The sequence below is a fragment of the Topomyia yanbarensis genome, chromosome 1 (assembly GCF_030247195.1).
Source record: "Topomyia yanbarensis strain Yona2022 chromosome 1, ASM3024719v1, whole genome shotgun sequence".
Lineage (NCBI taxonomy): Eukaryota > Metazoa > Arthropoda > Insecta > Diptera > Culicidae > Topomyia > Topomyia yanbarensis.
In genome coordinates, this window is record NC_080670.1 from 185,309,052 (window position 1) to 185,330,103 (window position 21,052).

The 21,052-nt window shown below is 38.1% G+C and overlaps 1 protein-coding gene across 5 annotated transcripts in view; it reads left to right on the forward strand.

Moving 5' to 3' along the window:
• Positions 1–21,052, forward strand: part of LOC131684148 (cytochrome P450 4c3-like) — a 147,200-nt gene that overhangs the window by 56,612 nt on the left and 69,536 nt on the right. The gene's annotated exons all lie outside the window — the stretch shown is intronic.

A 21,052-nucleotide genomic window follows, 5' to 3' on the forward strand; every position in this document is an offset into this window, starting at 1 on the left:
CTCGTTAGACATGAGCTAATCAGCCAACTGGTACGTAGTACTGTCGGAGCAGAGAGTAAGATCTAACGATTCTATCTCGCCTGATCGCCCAACAATTAAAAGTAAGACGATTTTCTGCATTGAGTATATGCAATTGTTGTACTGGACATGACACCCTTTGACAGTGTCAATTCAAAATTGCTTACACAGAAGAAAACATCACGAAATATGTTATTTGATAAAAAAGTCATTTTCATTGAAATCATACAATGTAGCACAACAAACGGGTTGACTGATTGTTTCACCGAACTCCGCTACTGCTGACCATCATTGCCGGTTCAGATCGGCCCCGGTACAGGGGGGTAATCATTCTTTTTAATCCTGCAACGTGTTTAATCCCATAAAAATTGGACTGTCGCAACCAATAAAATAATTTGAGGGCATTTTAATGTTCGTGTGGGAAGAAACGCGACTGCTGCACACAACATACACTGCAAATAATTGTCATCAAGTGCAAATAAATTTGTGTAAAATGTTGTTGGCGGAACCAAAAAAAACCCAAAGCAGGCTTGTGTGCAAACAACAACAAAAAATCAAGCGCTCGCCATTTTCCCTCCCCTTTTTTCGTCCGTGGTCATAATTCGAAATAGAAAAACCGAAATCTGGTTGCATGTTGGTTGGTAGGTACCGGGTTCACCAATGGTTAGTTTTTTTTTCTTTTATACGTCGGGACAATGTTGCATCCGTTCGTAGCAGGAGCCAGTTGCGAAAATGTGAAAACAAATGAACAGGAAACCGAAAACAAATAAAATAAGGTAGATTAATTATAAATATAGAGGGTAAACAATGATATTTATATGTTTGATATAGGAAATGGTACGTGAACAACCCGAAACCTTCTGGTGTCATAATTTTCCCTGTTACACGTTATGGACCACTCGCTCCGTTCGGTGTTCAGCAGGCAGCTGAAGCAGTTGAAATAACGTTCTTCAAAATTTATCAACCAACAATCGAGTGGCTTTCATTTGAAATTCCAACTTCGGATTGTTTTTTTTTTCTAACGAACGTTTTCATTGGAATTGTAATTGCTGTCTTTGCCACGGAATAAAACCAGTGAATATCAATTAACGGAGGAAGAGGTAAACCCGCTATCAAATCAGCTGGAATTCTGACTGCACTTCCGACTCATATCCCTGATGGGTTTGATTGCGATAAGAACCATTCCGATTTCGTGTCGAGTATCGTAGGTATGAAAGCGCCCGATAGTGCTGACTGAGATGCGCAAGTGTATGAATTATATTGCGCCTATAAGTATACAACAAAGGCAACGCTTGACGATGCACTGTATACAAGCCACTATTGACTAATCTATGTGGAGTGGTGTTAGTGCGAGTTTGAGGTTAAATCGGGTAGTTTTTTTGCCAAATGAGGTTAAATCAGATGGCGAATTGAAAACATAGCGTTATATGTATGTTGTCTATACACATTGCAACTGTGTTGGTGTCCTAGACGTCAAATAAGTCAATAGAGGTGTTCGATTTTTCTCGGCTTAAATTTGGAACGGTTGACTACTTTGATCGAGTGCATGCCAGTAAACGTTTGCTTATAATTTGCATTTAATTAATAGAGTAATAATTAGAATATATCTTTTATGAAAAACTGATTTACCACGCATTCCTCAATGGACGATGTGTTAGGCGTTGGTGCTGTATTGGGCGATTTAGTAACATTTTGTTGAACGTTGCTTGAGCTGGTTTTATAGCGGGAGTAAACAAAATGATTCAATATTGGGATCAAAAGTTTCCATCTGAGACACCGTAAGTAGACTGTTGGAATCACCATTTGTATGTACAGTCGTGATTCGCTGGTTGGGCCACAGGCTCTGTCCAACTAACGAATTTGATTCGCTAGTTGGATCGACTGACAAATGTCAAAAACTCCAAAGAAGACATTAGTAGTTTAAAAGATTGTTAGATAAATTGTCAAAGTTAATTTGACATGAGATTTTGACGTTCAGATGCTTTTTAGTTGGACAATGGTCCAACTAGCGGAGGTCCAACCAAAAAGCGGTCCAGTTAACGAGTGTGATAACCAGCGAATCACGACTGTACCGTCTTATAAAGGTAGTGAGAATAACATGTTTCTTCTAGCTTTTTTGTATTTTAACTTTATGGTGAAGATATATGGAAGCCAGGAACAAAAATTATAATAGCATTCGTGTATCTACATTTTTTTCATACAGTAATGATATTCGTGAGAGATGAATGATACTACCAAAGATAAACTCAAGATAGAGTGGTCGAGGATATCGCATGTACCATCAAAAGTGCATTTCGGTTCAGAAAGTCAGAAAGGACTGTTTGCAATAAAATAAAACTGTTTATGTGATTCCATCGTTACTATGCAACTTCAATATAATTATTCTGGCCAAAATTTTCCAGGAGTCAGTGTTTCTGGTGTTTCTCGACGCGTAAATAATGCTTATGATTTTCGGTACTGGAATCCACCGATATTTTTCGAAAAGCAGATCACAGGTCACACATTTTTCAAAAAGCAGGTAGTTTGGTATGTGGTTTCCCAAAGAAAACGGGTGCTGCGAATCTTTCGAAGAAATTATTTTTATTTAAAAAGTTATCGAGATTGACAAAGTGATATTTATTACTAATAGTTTGAATAACAATAACTATTCACTAAAATATACATACATATATCAAGGCGGTTATTATAATAAACTATCCTACGTTTCACACATTTCATGCTGGCTGCGACTTTTTAGAATAAATTCTAGTAGTCTTTTTGCATTTTTTGCTTTTGTTATTCTGCCTGCAAAACCTCTAGTTTTTTTCCATTTCGTTTTTTATTAAAGTTATGCATCATTTGATGAGAGTATCTTTCAATCTGTAACAGGAAAACTGTTTTATGAAGGGTAAGCCTGGTGGCTTATAGAACAAGAATTTTCTACTAAAATCACCGAATTTTGATAGTACCTACTCTTTAGAAGCAGCTTTTGGGGATTCTTCAAACATATTATTGGGAAATGTCTTGAACATATCTTCTTTGAGTGCTTAGCCTTCGCGAAAAGTTCTGGCGAGTTGCAAAAATATGCCCAAGCATTGAACCTGCAAGATGTTAATGAATAGTATATGGGAGCAGATAATCTCATATCGTTGGACTTACAAAATTTAAAAAAGGACACGAGATCCTTCTGTCTGCTTTTACTCCTCGAACTTGTGGACCCATTTCTCGTTTTGCAAAATGATTGTATGTTTTTGTTTGGAAATATTTTATTAAATATCCATGGAAACCATTGTTGCCTGCGAAACTAAAATGCCGAGGGGCGAGAATTAGGTTTTACATCAACGGACATAACCCTACAAAATGAGCCGGATGATCTTCGTTTGACAATTCCATACTAAATTTGCAAAAGGACGAATAAGATTTGTAAACACACTTTTATTTTGATGATTTCTCTTAATTTACTATAATTTCAAAGCAGAAAACAGTTGAAATTACTTCTACGAAGGGAAAAAATTTATATTAACGCATATTTTTCATGAGATTCCACTCTTCAGAAGACTAATGAGCGAAACAAGTTTGTTTACAAAAAACACTTTCGCCCTTTTGACGAATTAATATTGAATTATCGGTGGTTTGTTTACACACGAGTTGCGTGAGTTCGAGTGTAACAGATGAGCACCCGTTGCACTCGAACTTACGCAACTGACAAGTAAACAAACCACCGAGATTTGTCAAACATGAACTTCATTCATCATGAGTTCATTCGTGTCGTCATCTTCTAGAACTCAATACGGTAATTCACGCAGTTTACCGGTTCAAAGTGCACGAACCATCAATTTGGATAGATTTGTATGGTACCCGGTAATGTTGAATTTATCTTTGGTGTTTTAATGTTGGCGAGGTCGCGGGCGTACGTGTGTGTGGATGATTGCAATTGCATGTTCGCGTGCGTGACCAGGTTTGTGTTATCGCGAATGCCACGAGCGATGGTACGTTTGGAATGAGAGAGATTGTGAATGTATATGTGAGAATAGGAAATTGATTCTGTGAATGAGTACTAGCATGAATCTAATTTAAAATATTGTATTAGGAAGGAAACACAACATGCCAAATAAAGAAAAAAGACACAAAGAGATTAATTAGAAGTGTATAAGCAAACCGATATTATTTGTGGTATACATGAGTAGCATTAGAAGTACAACAAAATTAGACTAATGAAGTAAAAGAAAATGTGAATGAACTAAAACTACTTGAACTCGTTTGAATGCCAGCAATGGTGTTAATTTGCCATTAGCAACAATTGCATTCCGTTAGAATTTTATCATGCTTTGCTGACCGGGAATGGATGATTCACGTGCGTCGGTAAATTAATCGTACCTTAATTTATCCCATCTGATCTTCCCGAATGAATCGAATCGAATGCACAAACTGGAAAAAAGTGACCAATGATTCCTAGGAATGATTACCCACTATTCTATCATATACGCCAGTTCTGCATCCTTTTCTTGACCTACCTGTCACAAATACTCAGCTGAACACACAGATAGACATACGAAAACCACATAACAATTGTATACCAGTACTATAAACTACACTTATCACAACACAACCACTAATAGGCTACATCTATATTGTTTTAATGAGCCTGTGCGCGATGACGAAGCCAACCGACAAATCGACACACAGCTTTACTGCGAGCCGTATCCACCAACACTGCCATTAAGCGGTGGAACAATGTTTGCAAACACGGCCCGCACCAAAAGCCAATCTACGCCGTCTCGCCAGTCGGCCACGCTAGCACGTGCAGGCTAGTTTGGGCTGGTGCAGAGTATTATGAAACATAAAATATGTAAAAGGCACATAAGCCCTCTCGGTCTCCTCGGTGCAACACTGTCGAGCAATAACCATCTTAAAGCATTTTTCGTTTATCAAACCATATAATGCAAAGTTTAGTTTCCATCAACGAAAGGAAGCAGAATACTCTCTTTTCTGAGCTGGTGATGAAATGTAACTAGGAAGATTGACATCACTATATATGTGTGAACTTTAAACTATGGAGGAAAGCCGCACAGCAAAAAAAAAATCTTGTACCTTTACGTCTTGCCAGATAGCATAGCATATACGATTGCACAAATCTTGGGTGGCTGTTGGGGCATTTGGGATTAACGCTTTTTCTTCATAGTGGAACAAGCATCACAGTGTACACCTCGCCACGACCTTATAATCGCCCAGGAAGGGAAGGAATGTTAGTTCAACATCTACTTGCGAAAGTTCAGGGAACCCATACTACTTTCATAGATGTTTCAGGAATAGGAGTTTGTGTTAGTAGGGTAGGTTATTTTTAAGGAGCTTATACAACAACATTTCAGTGCAAAATGGATGTAACTTACCTCGTTTAACCCGTATCTACAATAAGAAAATTATTTGGATAAAATATATAACATTGAAAAAATAACATTAAACAATTTCACCTGCTCTCAACTAATTAGGGTGCAAGAATTCTCCTCCATCATCAGTGAAATCGTTGCATCAACTAGTCATTTATAGATGGCGCTACGCTGAACGAGCGGGTGTATTTTTGGCGGCTAGATTCACGCGCATGCATTTCAAAGTTATCTGAATGTGATGATAAAATCACTACATAAAATCTCTCTATTTTCACGCTATACACACCTATCAACACGTAACTCTATAGAAGAAATGACTATGTGAATGATTGACTTCGATTTACCGTCAAACACACTATATACTATTGGAAAACTTTGGAAAGATACGTCCGCGCGGTTCGGCAGTGCTGTCACTTCCTTGTATCTTTACGTCGTGCCAGATGCACACAAAAGCAGCGTCCTAATTCACATAAATTTACATTTAATTACATGTAAAATGTGAGCTGCTCGGCTTTTCCTGGGTCATTCAGTCTGAGATTGACATCAAAAGAATCACAATATTTAATTTTGCATATCGTAACATGTAGAATCCTATTATCAGACAGAAAAATACGTCGCTACGTTGCTTATGTCAAAGGTAATTTTCATTTTCTATAAGAGTGTAGTTATTATTTCTTCTGCTGCTTGAAAATTATTTAATGTGATGATTTGCAAGCTAGAATTTTGATGAAATAATAAGTTCAGAATAAAATATAGATGAAACTGCGATGAGAACTCCTCCACCTGGCATACTTTGGGCTCCAGAACGCGTATACTGAGTCGTTTTTCAATGGTAAGCGGTTCGATCATGCTAAACTCTAGATTTCTCGACGAATTATATGACTATAATACACCAAGTTCCGGTAGAACTGCCCGAGGAATTTCAAAATCATAGAATTTTGAATGAGTTGGAAAGAAACCCCGTGTTAAAATTTATTTTGAAAATGTCAAGTAAAATGTAATATTTCGCGAATTTCCAGATACCCCAAAAATTTCTTATCACAGGCCCTAAGTTTACTCTAAAACTCAGCGGTACAAACCGACCTTCATTTAGGGTGTTGCAAAGAACTATGACGATTTTAAAATTGGCATTTTTTCAAGATAAAAATGGATATTTTTCAATAGATTACAAATCGAAAAAGGTATATCCTATTTTTAACTTCACTCAGAACCCTTGAAAAATTAAACCACAGAGAACAGACGTCCATCTTCAGCATTCAACTTGTGTACAATCTCTAACGGTTTCGAAGGTAGTTGGGATATCCAAACCAGGTGCGCTACTGTCGTCATGTTTTTTTTTGTGGCTGAGTTCGACTGAATTGACAGCGGTTATTCCTCTACCCAGTCAAACTAGTCCGGAAACGGTTCGCACTTCCAGCATAAATTCCAGCTCAAATGCATCAACCGATAGAGTCGGAATCGGTTGTTTTCTTTGAGCAAGATTCCATACTGAATCCATTCAGGATTTCGAACCGGTTCCGGAATGGATTTGACGGATAGTTGGGATAGGTTGGTGTGGTGGCACTAGTGTTTATCGTATATTAATTCAAATGTTTACACACGTTTTTTAAATATTTTTGTTCGATCATGGATGTCTGTTCTCTGTGATTAAACTTAGATTTCACCAAGTTAAACAAGACTTAGAGAGATTTCAATATTTCAACCAATTTCTTCGGACAGAACCACTGAAAACTGGCTCTTTTTAATCAAATTTGTTGCTATCTTGTACAGAAAAACGTGCTAAAAGTTTCATTTTCCGAAAAAAAAAAACGTGCAACGATAAATGGGCTATCCTGCTTCTACAAAGATCAATGCTCTGTGTGATCCAAAGCAACGTGTAGCTGCTGGACACCTAGAGGTAAACTGTAACACCGTTGACGATAAACCTTCCAAGCGATTATATGTGCCACTTAAAGCTCTCCAGCGAAGGCTTATTGTTTGGGATCTGGCTCTTACCCCTTTCTTCCTTCGTTTACTGGGTGGACTGTATTCGGTTCCGGGCGATTGTTGGGTAGACGGTTTACTTATACTGCTATTGTTGGCTGGCAGTTCAGGGCTCCGATCCCATAAATAAACACAAATTTATTCAATCACAACACTACATTTAATACGTTTATTACACTTAATTAAACTACATTTATTGTAACATAACACACTTTAAAACATTATTTTGCTGGTACAATTTTCATGGCGACTGACCAGTACGCCTTTCCCGGGTGCAATAGTTGAGGGCCGATGTTCTCCTCTCCACTACTGCTGCAGGATGCCGACAATCAGCCGACGTCGCTCTGGAATCTTCTCTCCGATGTCTCCCACTGCCAAAAGGTCATCAGCTCTCGTTTTCTATGCTGCACTACAACTCGGTTGCATCCTTGTTTTTTTCGGATAAACAGATGACAGTTCTCCAGTCACCGTGTGTGTTTGCCATCATGTCGTCTCTCGAACACACGCACACAACGTACTCCAACCGCTGATCACCTTGCAGCAAACAATTTCACTGGCGAGGAGAACGTCGATAGAACGGGTACAAGTAGGACAGTCGCAAACACTTATAGCGAACAAACTTGCTGAATCAGGGAAGTTCCACTAGATCAGAAGACACCTAGAGACTACTACATTTCACCAAAGAGCAGCTGAGTTGGGTTGATTTAGAAAATAAGAAATCTGATGTAAATATTACACGAATGAAGCGATGAGCGAAGTAATTAACCCTAGAACGTTGCATTGGGGTGCAAATGTACTCCACGCCATCTTTGGAACCGTGTGAAGGCGAGAATTCAGCATTTACCGAACTGGGACCCTAATCATAATTCAATTTAGAGTTCATAATAAGAGTAGGAAAAGGCGGTAAAGCTAGCTTGCTTTTTGCCTTCGCGAAAGCAGAAGGCAAAGTGGGCGGTTTGGGGTACATTTGTACCCCAGTGTAGCGTTGCTGTGAGTATTTTGTGATGTCAGTGGAAATGTGACTCGTGACAATTAGGTTCTTTACTGGAACAGTTAACCTCACTTTTCTTGACAGTTCGCTTGTACTGTTTACATGGACTTAGAAATTTTTTTGGACGACTAGATTCGCTCGAAGAAAATCGTAAAGAATTTTGCTAAGTCCATGTAAACAATACAAGCGAACTGTCAAAAATGAACACTCAGTTCATTTGTGACGTCAGCGTAAAGTATTCAATACCAGTTTAAATAACGGTTGTGTTACTACGTAAGTGACAATTAGTATTATGCAATCGCTTTTAATTATTTATTCAATTAATTTAATTTTCAAGTAGAAAAAATCGTTCTCATTTACTGATGTTTAGTTTTTTATTTTCTATTTTTTATAGTTTTCCAAAATAGTGGGTTGCAAGTGTAATATGCGCACAGTAACTGCTGTAATAGTAGCGCTGTGTAATATCAATGTATTACTAGTCAAAAATAATTTTGTCATTTCTATTTCCACCACATTCCGTGGTATTTTCCAAAACCCGAACTCTTCCAAAAAATTGCACTTTTTTAAAAATCTCGAGTTTCCATTTTGTAATGTTTCTAAACTATCTTTTCATCTTTTAGAATAATTTGATTTTTTTCAAATTTGCAAAGTTTTAGTAATTTTTGCGAAAAATGTCAAAATCGCGATCTTTTCGCTTTTTCTGTTCAAGCTAGTTTTGTATCATTATTTCAATGAATTCCGTACATTTACCAACACAGTTATTTTTGCAATTGAAAAACGAAGAAAATGATATATTGTACATTTCTTTTATTTGCATTTTTGCCTGCGAAAGTTGCAATCGAACGGGAATACGTTTGTATCCCAGTGCAACGTCCTAAAGTAATAGAAGAAAGTGTACCGTTCTAGGCATAAACCCATGCAGTCATGAAAGCGATTGCGTTTTTAGAAGTTTTAGTTTATTTACTCAAAGTGAAATAGGTAGGTTGAAAGGTGAAATACGAAAGAAAAGTCGAGAAACTGTTGACGAACACCTTGGATGAATCAACGCAATCGAAGCAAGCTAGACATCAACAGTATGCCATATTTACAGTGTCAAAAGTGACCTATTCGTGTGTTTTTCGTGATAGTAAAATTTGCCCTTTCTGATTTCCAATTAAAATAAATGCCTTTGATTCCAACCCTGTAGATAATGATTCAAGAACGACCATTAACAATTTCGTCAACTTTGACCCGTTAATGGGCAATAAAACACCAGATCGGTGCTTATGCTACTATCAAGGTTAATCGGATCCCGCTCTCGTGATGAGATTGGCGAACGCGGTCATTTGAATGGAGAACCCATTAATTTACATAGGGGTCGTGTGATGTTTGGTGTAATTGTGAAATGCGATTTCCCTATGGCTTGGAATTGGAAGACAAATTACGGTGTCCCACCAAAATGCTGATGATTTAAATTTTATGAAACAAATGTTTCCCGAAATAGGTATTCAGATTCAGCTCACAGACTGTCCCAGAATTGTCAAAGTGACAATAATAACCGCACATTTGTAAAGATTAGCACGGGGAAGCAGATTTTCGAATACAAATTGACTTTAGGTGAATTATCATTCCGCAACAATAGGGTCGGAACTGAAGCAAACCCTCTACCAGCTGAAGCAGCAAATTTGTATTTTCCCTTTACTATTCCCAGTGCTGTGTATTGTAAATAGGCCCATTAATGTCATCTCATCTCAATAGTACAGATTAGCGGTGGAAATATTGTTCGCAACCCTCCTCCCCAGCTGCCAGCCATCGTTAACTGTACGGATCCATATTTTACACATTCGAACAGTTAGGAATAGATATAAACAAATGTCACAATATCAGTGACATTTGCGACTGGCAGTAATCCTACGTGTCCCGTTAGGAGCAATGGAGGCTCGAATGAGGTGACCTCTTCTGCCACTGTTTCGACCCCTTCGAAGGTCGACTTGTTTGGTTCGAACTAGTGATCTGAAATCTATCTTACGGCAACACCGCAACGGCAAGAGGCTGGCGAATGTAGTTTTATCTCAACTCATTTGTTTGCGTTCGCCAGAAATGATGGGAGGGAGAACAACCGAGAAGATGAACAGCTAGCATAATGGTATACGAAGGGTAGGAGAGAAGAATAACTATACTAACGATACATTTTGACAAATTTGATTTGCAAATCATTCAACGTTAATGTGGTCCGATATATCTGTGGAAATTTAAATAATTCCCTACGATGATGATTCGTGGTAATATTTGGTTTTAATTCGCGGATTGAATGGTAGCTACATGGCCATCAAGCCGATTGGCAGTTTAATGATCGATTAAGTAATCTTGCAAATGCAAATTAGTTTTATCACAGGCCGCAAATTCGATGCGTTCGGGGGATTAAGATCCTTTGGCACGAAATTGGCCTCCTTACCCGAACAGAAAACAATATCGAAATTGATCGTAGAAACGTTGAATTTACGACAGTTTTATTTGTTAACAACAACTTTGGTTGTAACATCGATGTACTTATGATTTAGTCCTTCATGCCTCCAAAATCTACATCGGATCAACAATGTTTTTGATTTCAGAATGTATGGGAAAAGATCATTTTTTTCATTGTTACATCCCTTAACAACCCCCCTTTTTCCATGTAAAAATCTGGTTCACAATGAAACCGAGGCTATACCCAACCTGAAAAGCGTAGGGCCATCGAGGGATCTTAGTCACCTGTCTGTAAACCGTTCCGATTGATACAAACGCGATTTTACGCTTTCCACATGAGCGAGTTGCTTGCCAAATCATGTATTTTTTGGCAAACTTTGACATCCTATGCTTTCTAGCTCTATTTTGGCCATTATTTCCTTTTCTATCAACGATCAAACCTGAGGCGGCCAAGATGATTCTACCAGAATTCTGGATTTTCGTACGTCAACAAACAAAAGGGAACACATAAATATACAAATTTACCGACTTTATTCTTCACTTTCGAAACTCCATACTACTGCTGCTACGGTTAATTTGCTGCAGCTGGGCGACCGGCCGGAACTTCAACAGCCGCGTTCTCCTGCGATGTTTTGTTGGGTGCTCCGACAATGGACCTTGACTTTAAGTAAGGACGTAAGCAAGGTTAATTTATTGAAAGCTCCCTAGCGGAATAACGCCGGGTCCATTCCTTATGTGAAAAAAATCCCTCCAGAGGCAAAATTCAAACATGAAACCCTTGGGACGCCGGCCCAATGCACAAATGACACATAATAGCGGTGAGCATAACGTTGCATAAACAGTTACGCTCTACACACAGAAAAAAAATATTGGTAAAAGTAAGAGTGTTCCGCCAACGACACGACTAGACACTTGCTTCCGTAACTGTATCGCAAATCTGACTACCCCTCAGTGACTGAGGTAACTGGTACTGTCAAATTTGATATTTGGTTTCAAAATATATGTGACTAGCAGCACTTATAAATCTTTTGTTATTTTCTCTAACAACCGTTGCAACCCATGGTTACGCATGATGATGATGGTCCCACCTCATACCCCCACAAAGGTGTGAGCTGAACGAGTTATCTAGAAGATAATTAATATTTTAAATCATGACAAGACCAGTTAACAAAAAAAACGGACTGGTTCAATTTACAGACATAGCCTTTCCTTCAAAAGAACGTAACCAGATATATTTCGAATATTCCATCAACAACCAGGGTCCATCAAGAAAATTTCCATTCCGGGAAGATACTTGATAGAATCGGGAATTGAACCCAATAGCTTCCATTTCTGATAATTCTCTGTAAGACTCCTCCCGCCTGACCAAGACATCGGTACTACCACCTGCTAAGGTGAGAAGTGACGAGCCTAGTGGCAGTGCAGAGTCTAATCGAGTTATATCATCCACATCAGGCCCCTTTATTGAAAGTTGCGTACCACTAACCCAAGGCAACCCAGGGATATTCCTTTCCGGGAATACCCTGGATTGATCAGGAATTGAACCCGATATCTTGTTTTATCAGAAGAAATCACCAAGCCCCCCACTCAACGAACCAACTCCGTTATTGCCGCTATAGCAGCAATAACCGAGATTAACTCTATTGTCGAGCAAAGCCAGCAAAGCAACTCCATCATCAAATCAGACCCTGATCACAACAAAAGTCTAAAAGCTTCAATTCAACCCGATGAGCTCTTAGTACTGGTCACCATGTTCGATTTCAAGTTAGTCTCTATCTGTTTATCGCGCGCGTGGCTCAGACTTCTGTAGACATCTCATTATTTTTAAAAACTATAATAAACAATTAACAAAAATCCATCATCATCATAGCGAATATAATAACTTAGTGTGACTAAATGCAAATAATAGAAGAGAAAAAAAAATACAATCTTCGTGGTATTACATAGTTATTCCCACGCAGGGTTTCATAAACAACAAAAAATTAGATTCAAGCAAAATATTTCGCAGTGTTTTATAGATTAGTTCGACGTAATCGGCAGATATTTCCGTAGATCCAACTCAGGCATTTAGAAAAGCTTTAAATTGTCGTAACGTAATAATAGCGTTATCTCCGTCCGATATTGCAATCGGTTGAAGAATGTTTGAGTTGAATATTCAGTACGAAACACGCTTTCGTGTATATTGTCATTTCAGGAACGCACTTGGCCCGTTCCAAACGCATATAACGTGGATTCCGCAGCAACATAGTAATTTGTTCGTGGTCTAAAATATATTCGGCTGTTGTACGAACCTTATTAGGCTTGGGTTGAGTTGAGAAAAACATCAACAAGACCGCGAAAGCTTTGCAAACCTGCATTGTAATAAATAATATAATAAAATGCATGTATCTAATGGTAAAGAACGCTTACATATACTTTTAATGTTTCCAACAAGATTCCTCCTCGCACATTTTGAAAAATATTTTCAAGTATCTGGGCTGTTTATGTAAAGAAAACACGGTTGCTATATAAAAAGTGTTGCTGGAAACATTATTTTTTGTCCACATCGAGGGGTAGCTCAATGTAGTGATAATTAGTGGTAAATGACTCGTGCACTTTTTCTTCTGGATTTTTCATTAAGTTTCAGGTCGTGTCGTTGGTTCCGCTCTTAGCAAAAAACAACCAACGCCTACTATCAGGTTGAAAGTAAAACTTTTAAATAAATCAAGAATAGTAATCAAAACAAAAGTTTTCCTTTTATGCTAATGAAGAATAGTAATCAAAATAAAAGTTTTATTTTCAAACTAATACTATGTTCACATTAGCACTGATATCACTTGATATACCGAGATGATATGGATATCACGTCAAAGTGTTCACATTTATGCGAGATAATATCGTTTGACATTTCAATTGACAACTCAAGTGTCATTCATTTCAAACCGGGGTGTATACAAAAATATTCTTACATGTGCAAGTCAATTGATAGACGTAGGTCCATTGTATGCTCTTTGAGTTACACAAAAATTGCGCGGGGTCTTTCGGCGCAGGAGATCCGCGTCCCGCAAATACCGTCGCCAAAAATCGCTCCATTCACGACCACCATCGCAGTACGGACGCCGATGGTACTAAACGGTGTGGCTTGAAAACGTCACCATACCCAAGCAAGAACAGCAAGGTAACCTAGAGCTTTCTGTAGGCAAAGGAGACATCGAACCATTAATATGCAGACAAATATCGTGGCCGCCAGGCGAATAGCAAGTAAACCAGGAGTGTGAACGAGAATGAGGACTAGGAAGCAACGGCAGCAGTGGAAGCGGGCAAACCGTAGGAGCAGCGTGACAATCAAAATACGAGTTGCCCAAATAAATTAATGAAACGGTTAATAGAATAAAGAGACATCGGTATCCGGAATAAGATGGGGTTTCTTTGAAGATGAAACAAGTTCCCTTGACAACACTCAGTTCGCTGTCGTACGATTTCTCTTAGAAGTGTGAATGGGGATCTGAAGTTCTGAGCAGTAACGACAGTAGTTATAGGAAAACCCCGGAAAGTTATCTGAGCTGGTGTGTTATGAGTGCAAACTTTTGTTCTATCATTACATTTAAATTGTTCATTTTGTTTATTGTATTGTATTATCCGACTTAGAATCATAAAGATGCTGTATATTGAACGGAACGAAGTTTTTCTGGAAATCCGATCTGTCAGCTGTTCGACGAAATTAAGCAGACCGAATTCAAAGAAACCTAGTCTGCATACTTGCGCTAGTATGTTCGGGCTGTCGATTTCAGACTTTCGCTGCAAATAGGTCTACTTTTGCAACTTTTCTTAGAGCATACCAAACAAATTTCCGCTGAATACTGTCTTTCGGTTTTCAATGCACCATTCCGAGAACATAGAGAATCATCATTGTATTCGATAGCAGTTTAGACTTCCGCCAATAGTAAATGTTTTGTAATCATTTGTGAAAAGTAATATACAAGGTTCAGAGAATATCGAGGTAATACCATTGAAGCACAGCACGAACAGAATCTGCCCAAGATTGTACCTTGTGGTACACCAGAGCGTTTGGTGAAATTCGGAAACGAATTTCCGATTTTCACCTGCAGAAAGTTGAGGTGGATTTCAAGCCAGCAGCATAGTATCGCAGAAAATCTAAGTTTGGAATATTTTTAAAGGGCAATATCAGGATTAATGCGGTCGAATGAAACCTTTAAGTCAGTGTAGATGGCGTCCAGTTCAACTTTTCTTTAATATTATCGATTCAAAACGTCGTAAACTCCATGAGGTTGGTGGTAATCGATCTACTTGAGATGAAACCATGCTACTCAGGAGCTATACACCTACAGTAGTTGAACAGTAGCGATTCGGTAATGATAATACCAAACAATTTCGAACCCGTGCAAATTGGTGTTATTCCGCGATAATTGCTGATGACACGTTTCTGCCCTTTCTGAATCACTTAGTTTCGCTGATTCCGTATTTCCGTGATGGTGAGAACATCCACAACAACCTGATACTGGAAGTTTCTAAAAACTACATGGTATCATCATCGATGTTCTGATGTTGGAAAATAGATTCGGGATGTTGAGCGAATAATCAGCATTTATAAACAATGAATTGAGTGATTTCTAATCCATTGTATTTAGTATTTACAAACGAGAACTTAGTTGGATAACAACGACGTTGCTCTTGTCGTTCTTCGAATATATGATGCGTATCGTTGTTGATTATATCACTTATATTGAAAACTTGGTATTTAAAAGTCGATCCACAAGAATGGGCTACGTGTGTACCTACGTTTTCTGTTAAACACCGAAGATGGACATTTGACCAGGGAAGCTTTGGAGGTGTTCGGAAACGTGGTGTGTTGTTAAACATTTAAACCCAATTTATATTGCCAAACATACGGAGCGCACAGTCAACGTCATAGCAGTTCAATAAAGGCGACCAGGTGGTGCTTCCAGTTCACATAGGAAAAAAATGGGTTTCTTCGAGTTCAACGACTGGGTGTTATGTAAACACTAGGAAGATTTAGTAGGTCGAAAACAACGGTAGGGTGGTGCGTATCCAATGGTACTAACGGTTAGACGAATTCGTCCAAGACAGTATAAGACGTCTCTTTGTTGACGAATACCAGATCAAGTGCCCTTTGAAATTCAGGATGGTGTTGACCTACTGTACTCTGCTGTGAGCCATTCCATCTAGTAACAGTCCCTGTGAGACAACGTCGCTTCTCACACGGCAGATAAAATGAACAAATAAAATTCTTCGTTGCTCCATACGTAGGACAACGTAATCTTCTTCGATACGCTGAGATATTCCCTGAGCATATAAACTAGAATCCAATGAACGTTTGACAACGACCTATTCTCGAACATTCTGGTATCAGAAGTGAATGCTATACGTTTCTAGCTGGATAGTCGGTTCACAAAATTGGAATGCATACACTCGGGAGAAACGTCAATCATCACGGAGCCATTCAGTGCAGAAGGTTGGTCACTTGTTTGATCATTTGTCGCTTTGTGCTAGAAGTTAAGGGAAACGAGCATTTCACTTTTTTCTGAAAATTATGGATACATAAATACTTAGATGGAATGGGGTCTTTTCCAACGCTGATCGAGAGTTATGAGCAGCAGTGTCGTAGTCATCTTTTATCAGACCAACGTCGGCGTTTTTGGAAACGCCAGTCGATTATCAATGAATTCCTGGAAATAAACACAGTCTGGCCATGCTTCAGCGCTCAAAGCAGCATTACGTGTATCGATACCTACGAAAATAAATGGCATTATTGAAACCTGATCTTAAAAAATCGTTACCCCTCTAATGCCCAAATTATTGTTTTGCTTGAAAAAAACTTCTGCTATAGTCTTCGAGGTGAGAATGAAGAAAATAATATTAATAGTTCCTGTAAGTAATACATTTTTCATTCAAACCTTAAAATATGCAAGCCACTTAGAGGCGCTGTTCTGAAGTTGGGCGAATAAAAATCAAGAACTTTTTTTCTTCTAGTTAATTTGATATTAGCTAGGCTCATTTCGCTGTGTGGGCATCATGATCAGTGTAAGTTTCCTAATAAAATAATTTGAATTCATCAATTATGTATCATACATAATAGACGAATTCAAATTATTTAGTTAGGCAAGTTGAAATTTAAAAAAAAAAAAGTTTAAATTTAAAACAAAAATGATGACATTTAGTAACTTCATCTATTACGCTCGAAAACCCAATAAGGTCAACGCTACAAAACAGAATATTGCATTATTGCACATTGGAGAATATATTACACAGTATTTGAATCGCACAACTAGATACATAGCCATGTTAGAAAAAATGAAAAATAGATTCCGCTAACTAGCCCTAAACTCCCCTGAATATTATTGAATGATAAGGATATTGATTTTTGCCTTTCTCATATAAAGAAAGGCTATGCAATCACTGTAAAAATCGACTTTTTAACCGAGGCCCGGAGGGCCGAGTGTCATACACCATTCGATTCAGTTCGTCGAGATCGCCAAATGTCTGTGTGTGTGTATGTATGTGTGTGTGTGTATGTGTGTGTGTATGTGTGTGTGTGTCATTTAAACTCACACAATTTTCTCAGAGATGGCTGAACCGATTTTCGCAAACTTAGTTTCATCTGAAAGGTATAACGCTCCCATAAGCTGCTATTGAATTTTTAGTTGATCCGACTTCCGGTTCCGGAGTTACGGGTTGAAGAGTGCGGTCACACAGCAAATTCCCATATAAACTGGTACCACCATGATGTTCAAATGATGTAAAACATATTAAAATTGATGTAACATTACTCTAGTTTGCGGGTCTGGATCACTAATGATCAATCAAAGCAGCTTTGACCACATTGGCCACCTATGACGGTTCATGACGCCCCCGGGGAACCCGCCAAGTTCCTAAGCTAATATCACACCCATTCCCCAACGAATTCTCTACCGATTTTTACAAGCTTGATTTGAAATGAAAGATACAGTAATGCCATTGACTGCTGCTGAATTTCATTCGGTTCTGACTCTTGCTTCCGGAGTTACAGGGGTGTTAGTAAGGATACACTGGAATTTCCCATATAAATCGGTACAATCGTAATACCTCAGAGGCTAAAAACTATTGAAATGGTCACCAAATTACTTCTAATCGCAGATCTAGATCACTGATTGCCAATCAAACATTCTTTGAATATATTGTCCACTATCGAAGATTCCGGAAGTCCGGAATTCCGGGCATATTCCACAATTAAAGTCACATCGGTTCTTCGGTGATGACTGAACCGATTTTCTCAAACCAAGTCTCAAATGGAAGGCAAAATATGCAGTTGAGTATTACGTCGCCGCCCCTCCTCCCCCCGCCTTGCCCTTACACCTCCCTCCTTCATCACTCCCTTCCTCTTGGACCACCCTCACGCCCGCATTTCCTGCATCCACCCCGTATACCGAAATAAGATGAAGGATTTCTGACGCATCCTCCACTCCCACTCTACTAACCCCCCATTCCCTACACGTTCAAACCCATTCCACCAACCTTTCCAAATTATAATCACATGAAGATAACATTGAACTCATGCTAATTAAGCTAATTAAATATTATTCTTTTGCCTTTCTCATATAGAAAGGTTATGCAATTGCTCCAAAAACCGACTTTCTAACCGAGGCCCGGAGGGCCGAGTCTCATATAACATTCGACTCAGTTCGCCGAGATCGCAAAATATCTGTGTGTATGTATGTATGTATGTATGTATGTATGTATGTATGTAAGTATGTATGTAAGTATGTATGTATGTATGTATGTATGTATGTATGTATGTATGTATGTATGTATGTATGTATGTATGTATGTATGTATGTATGTATGTATGTATGTATGTATGTATGTATGTATGTGTGTGTATGTGCGGATTTGTTAACAAAATGTACACATCGGTTTCTCGGAGATGGCTGAACCGATTTTTACAAACTAAAATTCAAATGAAAGGTATAATATTTCCTTAGGTTGCTATTGAATTTCATTTTCAACCGACATCTTGTTCCGGATTACGAGTTGAAGAGTATGGTTACAAAACAAAATTTGTTGATTTATCCACATCGGTTTCTCGAAATTTTCTGAACCGATTTTGACAAACTTAATTTTAAATGAAAGGTCCATCAGCTGCTGTTGAATTTTGTGTGGATCCGAGTTCTGGTTCCTGAATTACAGGGTGATACGTACGATCACGCAGCAAATCCCGATTCTAACGAATTCTGCGATGAATGTAAAAAGGCGAAATTTTTTCCAAAATGTAAACACAACTGTTGAATTTGTAGATCTAGGTCCCCAACAGTCATTCAAAGTCTCTTTGGCCACACTGGCCACCATCGACGGATCCTGAAGTATCCAAATTCAGAATAATGGTTATATTGGTTTCTCGAAAATGGCTAGATCGATTTGATCAACTTAGTCTCAAATGAAAGGTGTTGCGTCCCCGGAAACTGATATTAAATTCCATCTCCATCCGACTTCCGGCTCCGGAGTTACGGGTTGTGGAGTGCGATCACACAGAAAACTTCGATTCAAACCGATACCGCGATGAATGCAAAAAGGTGCTCTTATATATACTTACCAAGTGTAATAAGAATGAAAGACATTTCCATACTGTTATATCGTACGAACCAGCTTTTAAATCATAGTTTGGAGAAATGAGAAAGGCACAATTGCACCTCTAGGTGGATTAAAACAGGTTTTTAATAGAAGCATTCGCACAGAATTTTGTAAATATGCTTCTTTTTAGAACACAATGCTAGTTCCGGTACAATTATTAATCAGTAACAGTCAGTATCAGTAACAGTGAGCGAAAAAAAACAGAATGTTTTTTTTTTTCGCTCAGCTGCCCAACACCGTCTTCAGGTGGGCAAAATATTTTTCCAAAAAAGCTAAACTTTCGATTAATTCCACGAAACAAATTCACATCTATAGTGAAATACTATTAATAGGCTACTCAAAAATATTTGAAATTATAGAAATTTCCAAAAATAGTTAAAAAAATTTTAATGATTTTACCACTGAACACAAAATAGTTTTTTTTGAGAATTAGGGGGTTGAGGTTCAACTGAGAAAGCTTTAAAAAGCGGTTACCGAAGGTAGTTTTTTCCGCTACCCCTGTCACAATCATCATGAAAGTCAATCAATATATTAGTATACTGCAAATTGATTTTCATGATGACTGTTCCAACCCAATGGAAAAAAACTGCATTTTTTGTTTTCAAAGTTGGTCATTTTTTGAGGTTTTGCCTTTCTCAATAGAAAGGTATTGCAATTGCTCTGAAAACCGACTTTTTAACGGAGGCCCGGCGCGCCGAGTGACATATACCATACGATTTATTATTTGAACCTCGATGTAAACTCTTTAATTCATATGTAATCACTTTGACCAGCTGCAGGTACATTGCAGCTGATTCTGGGAGATCTTGTACATACATATACCGAAAAGCGCATACCATAGCGACAGGAATATGTAACATCAGCGGTCTTCGTGAACAAAAAATGTGTCCAGTCTCATATTAGGCACTTTTGACAGTAGCTGGAAAATAAAAAAAGTGATTCTAGAGTCTAATTCTTCGGACGAAAAATTTTTGGTTAATATTCCTGTTATGCGGCATAATGAACTATTCCACCTCGGTGATTTTTGAATAATTTAATCACATTGGAACTCCTTCGAATACATGCACTCAAAAAAATATAGCAGTTGATGTTATGTGTCAACATCTATAAATTGCTGCAATAAGACCGGCCGCTTATTTTTCATAACACGTACACATAACACTTATCTTGTTTCGTATATGCATGTAAAATTAAGAGGTAACATATATGTTATTAAGCAGTTTATAAACGGTAAAACCATGACCATTCTATTTTTATTTTCTTGACGCATAACTGCAATAGTTGTTGCTATTTGGCCTTTATTGCGAAGAATGATTAATTGTTGTAGACAGCATTAATCAATTCTAAAGGCAGCAGACATATTACACTTGTTGGTTTCAACATGCACTTAAAGTAACGTTCAAATATACATTTTGTGCGAATCACTTACTTTGAAATGCGAGCGTAATTTCTGTATGTGTGATATTGAATATATTCGTTATAATTTATCTCTTGATGATGAATTGCGATAGTAAGCCAGGAATTTAATAGATGTTAGTGCAAAAAGACGGTAAAGTTCGTTGACAGTATATAAGCGCTTTTTTGCATAAAAAATGGCTAAAAACGATGTATATGAAAAAGTTTC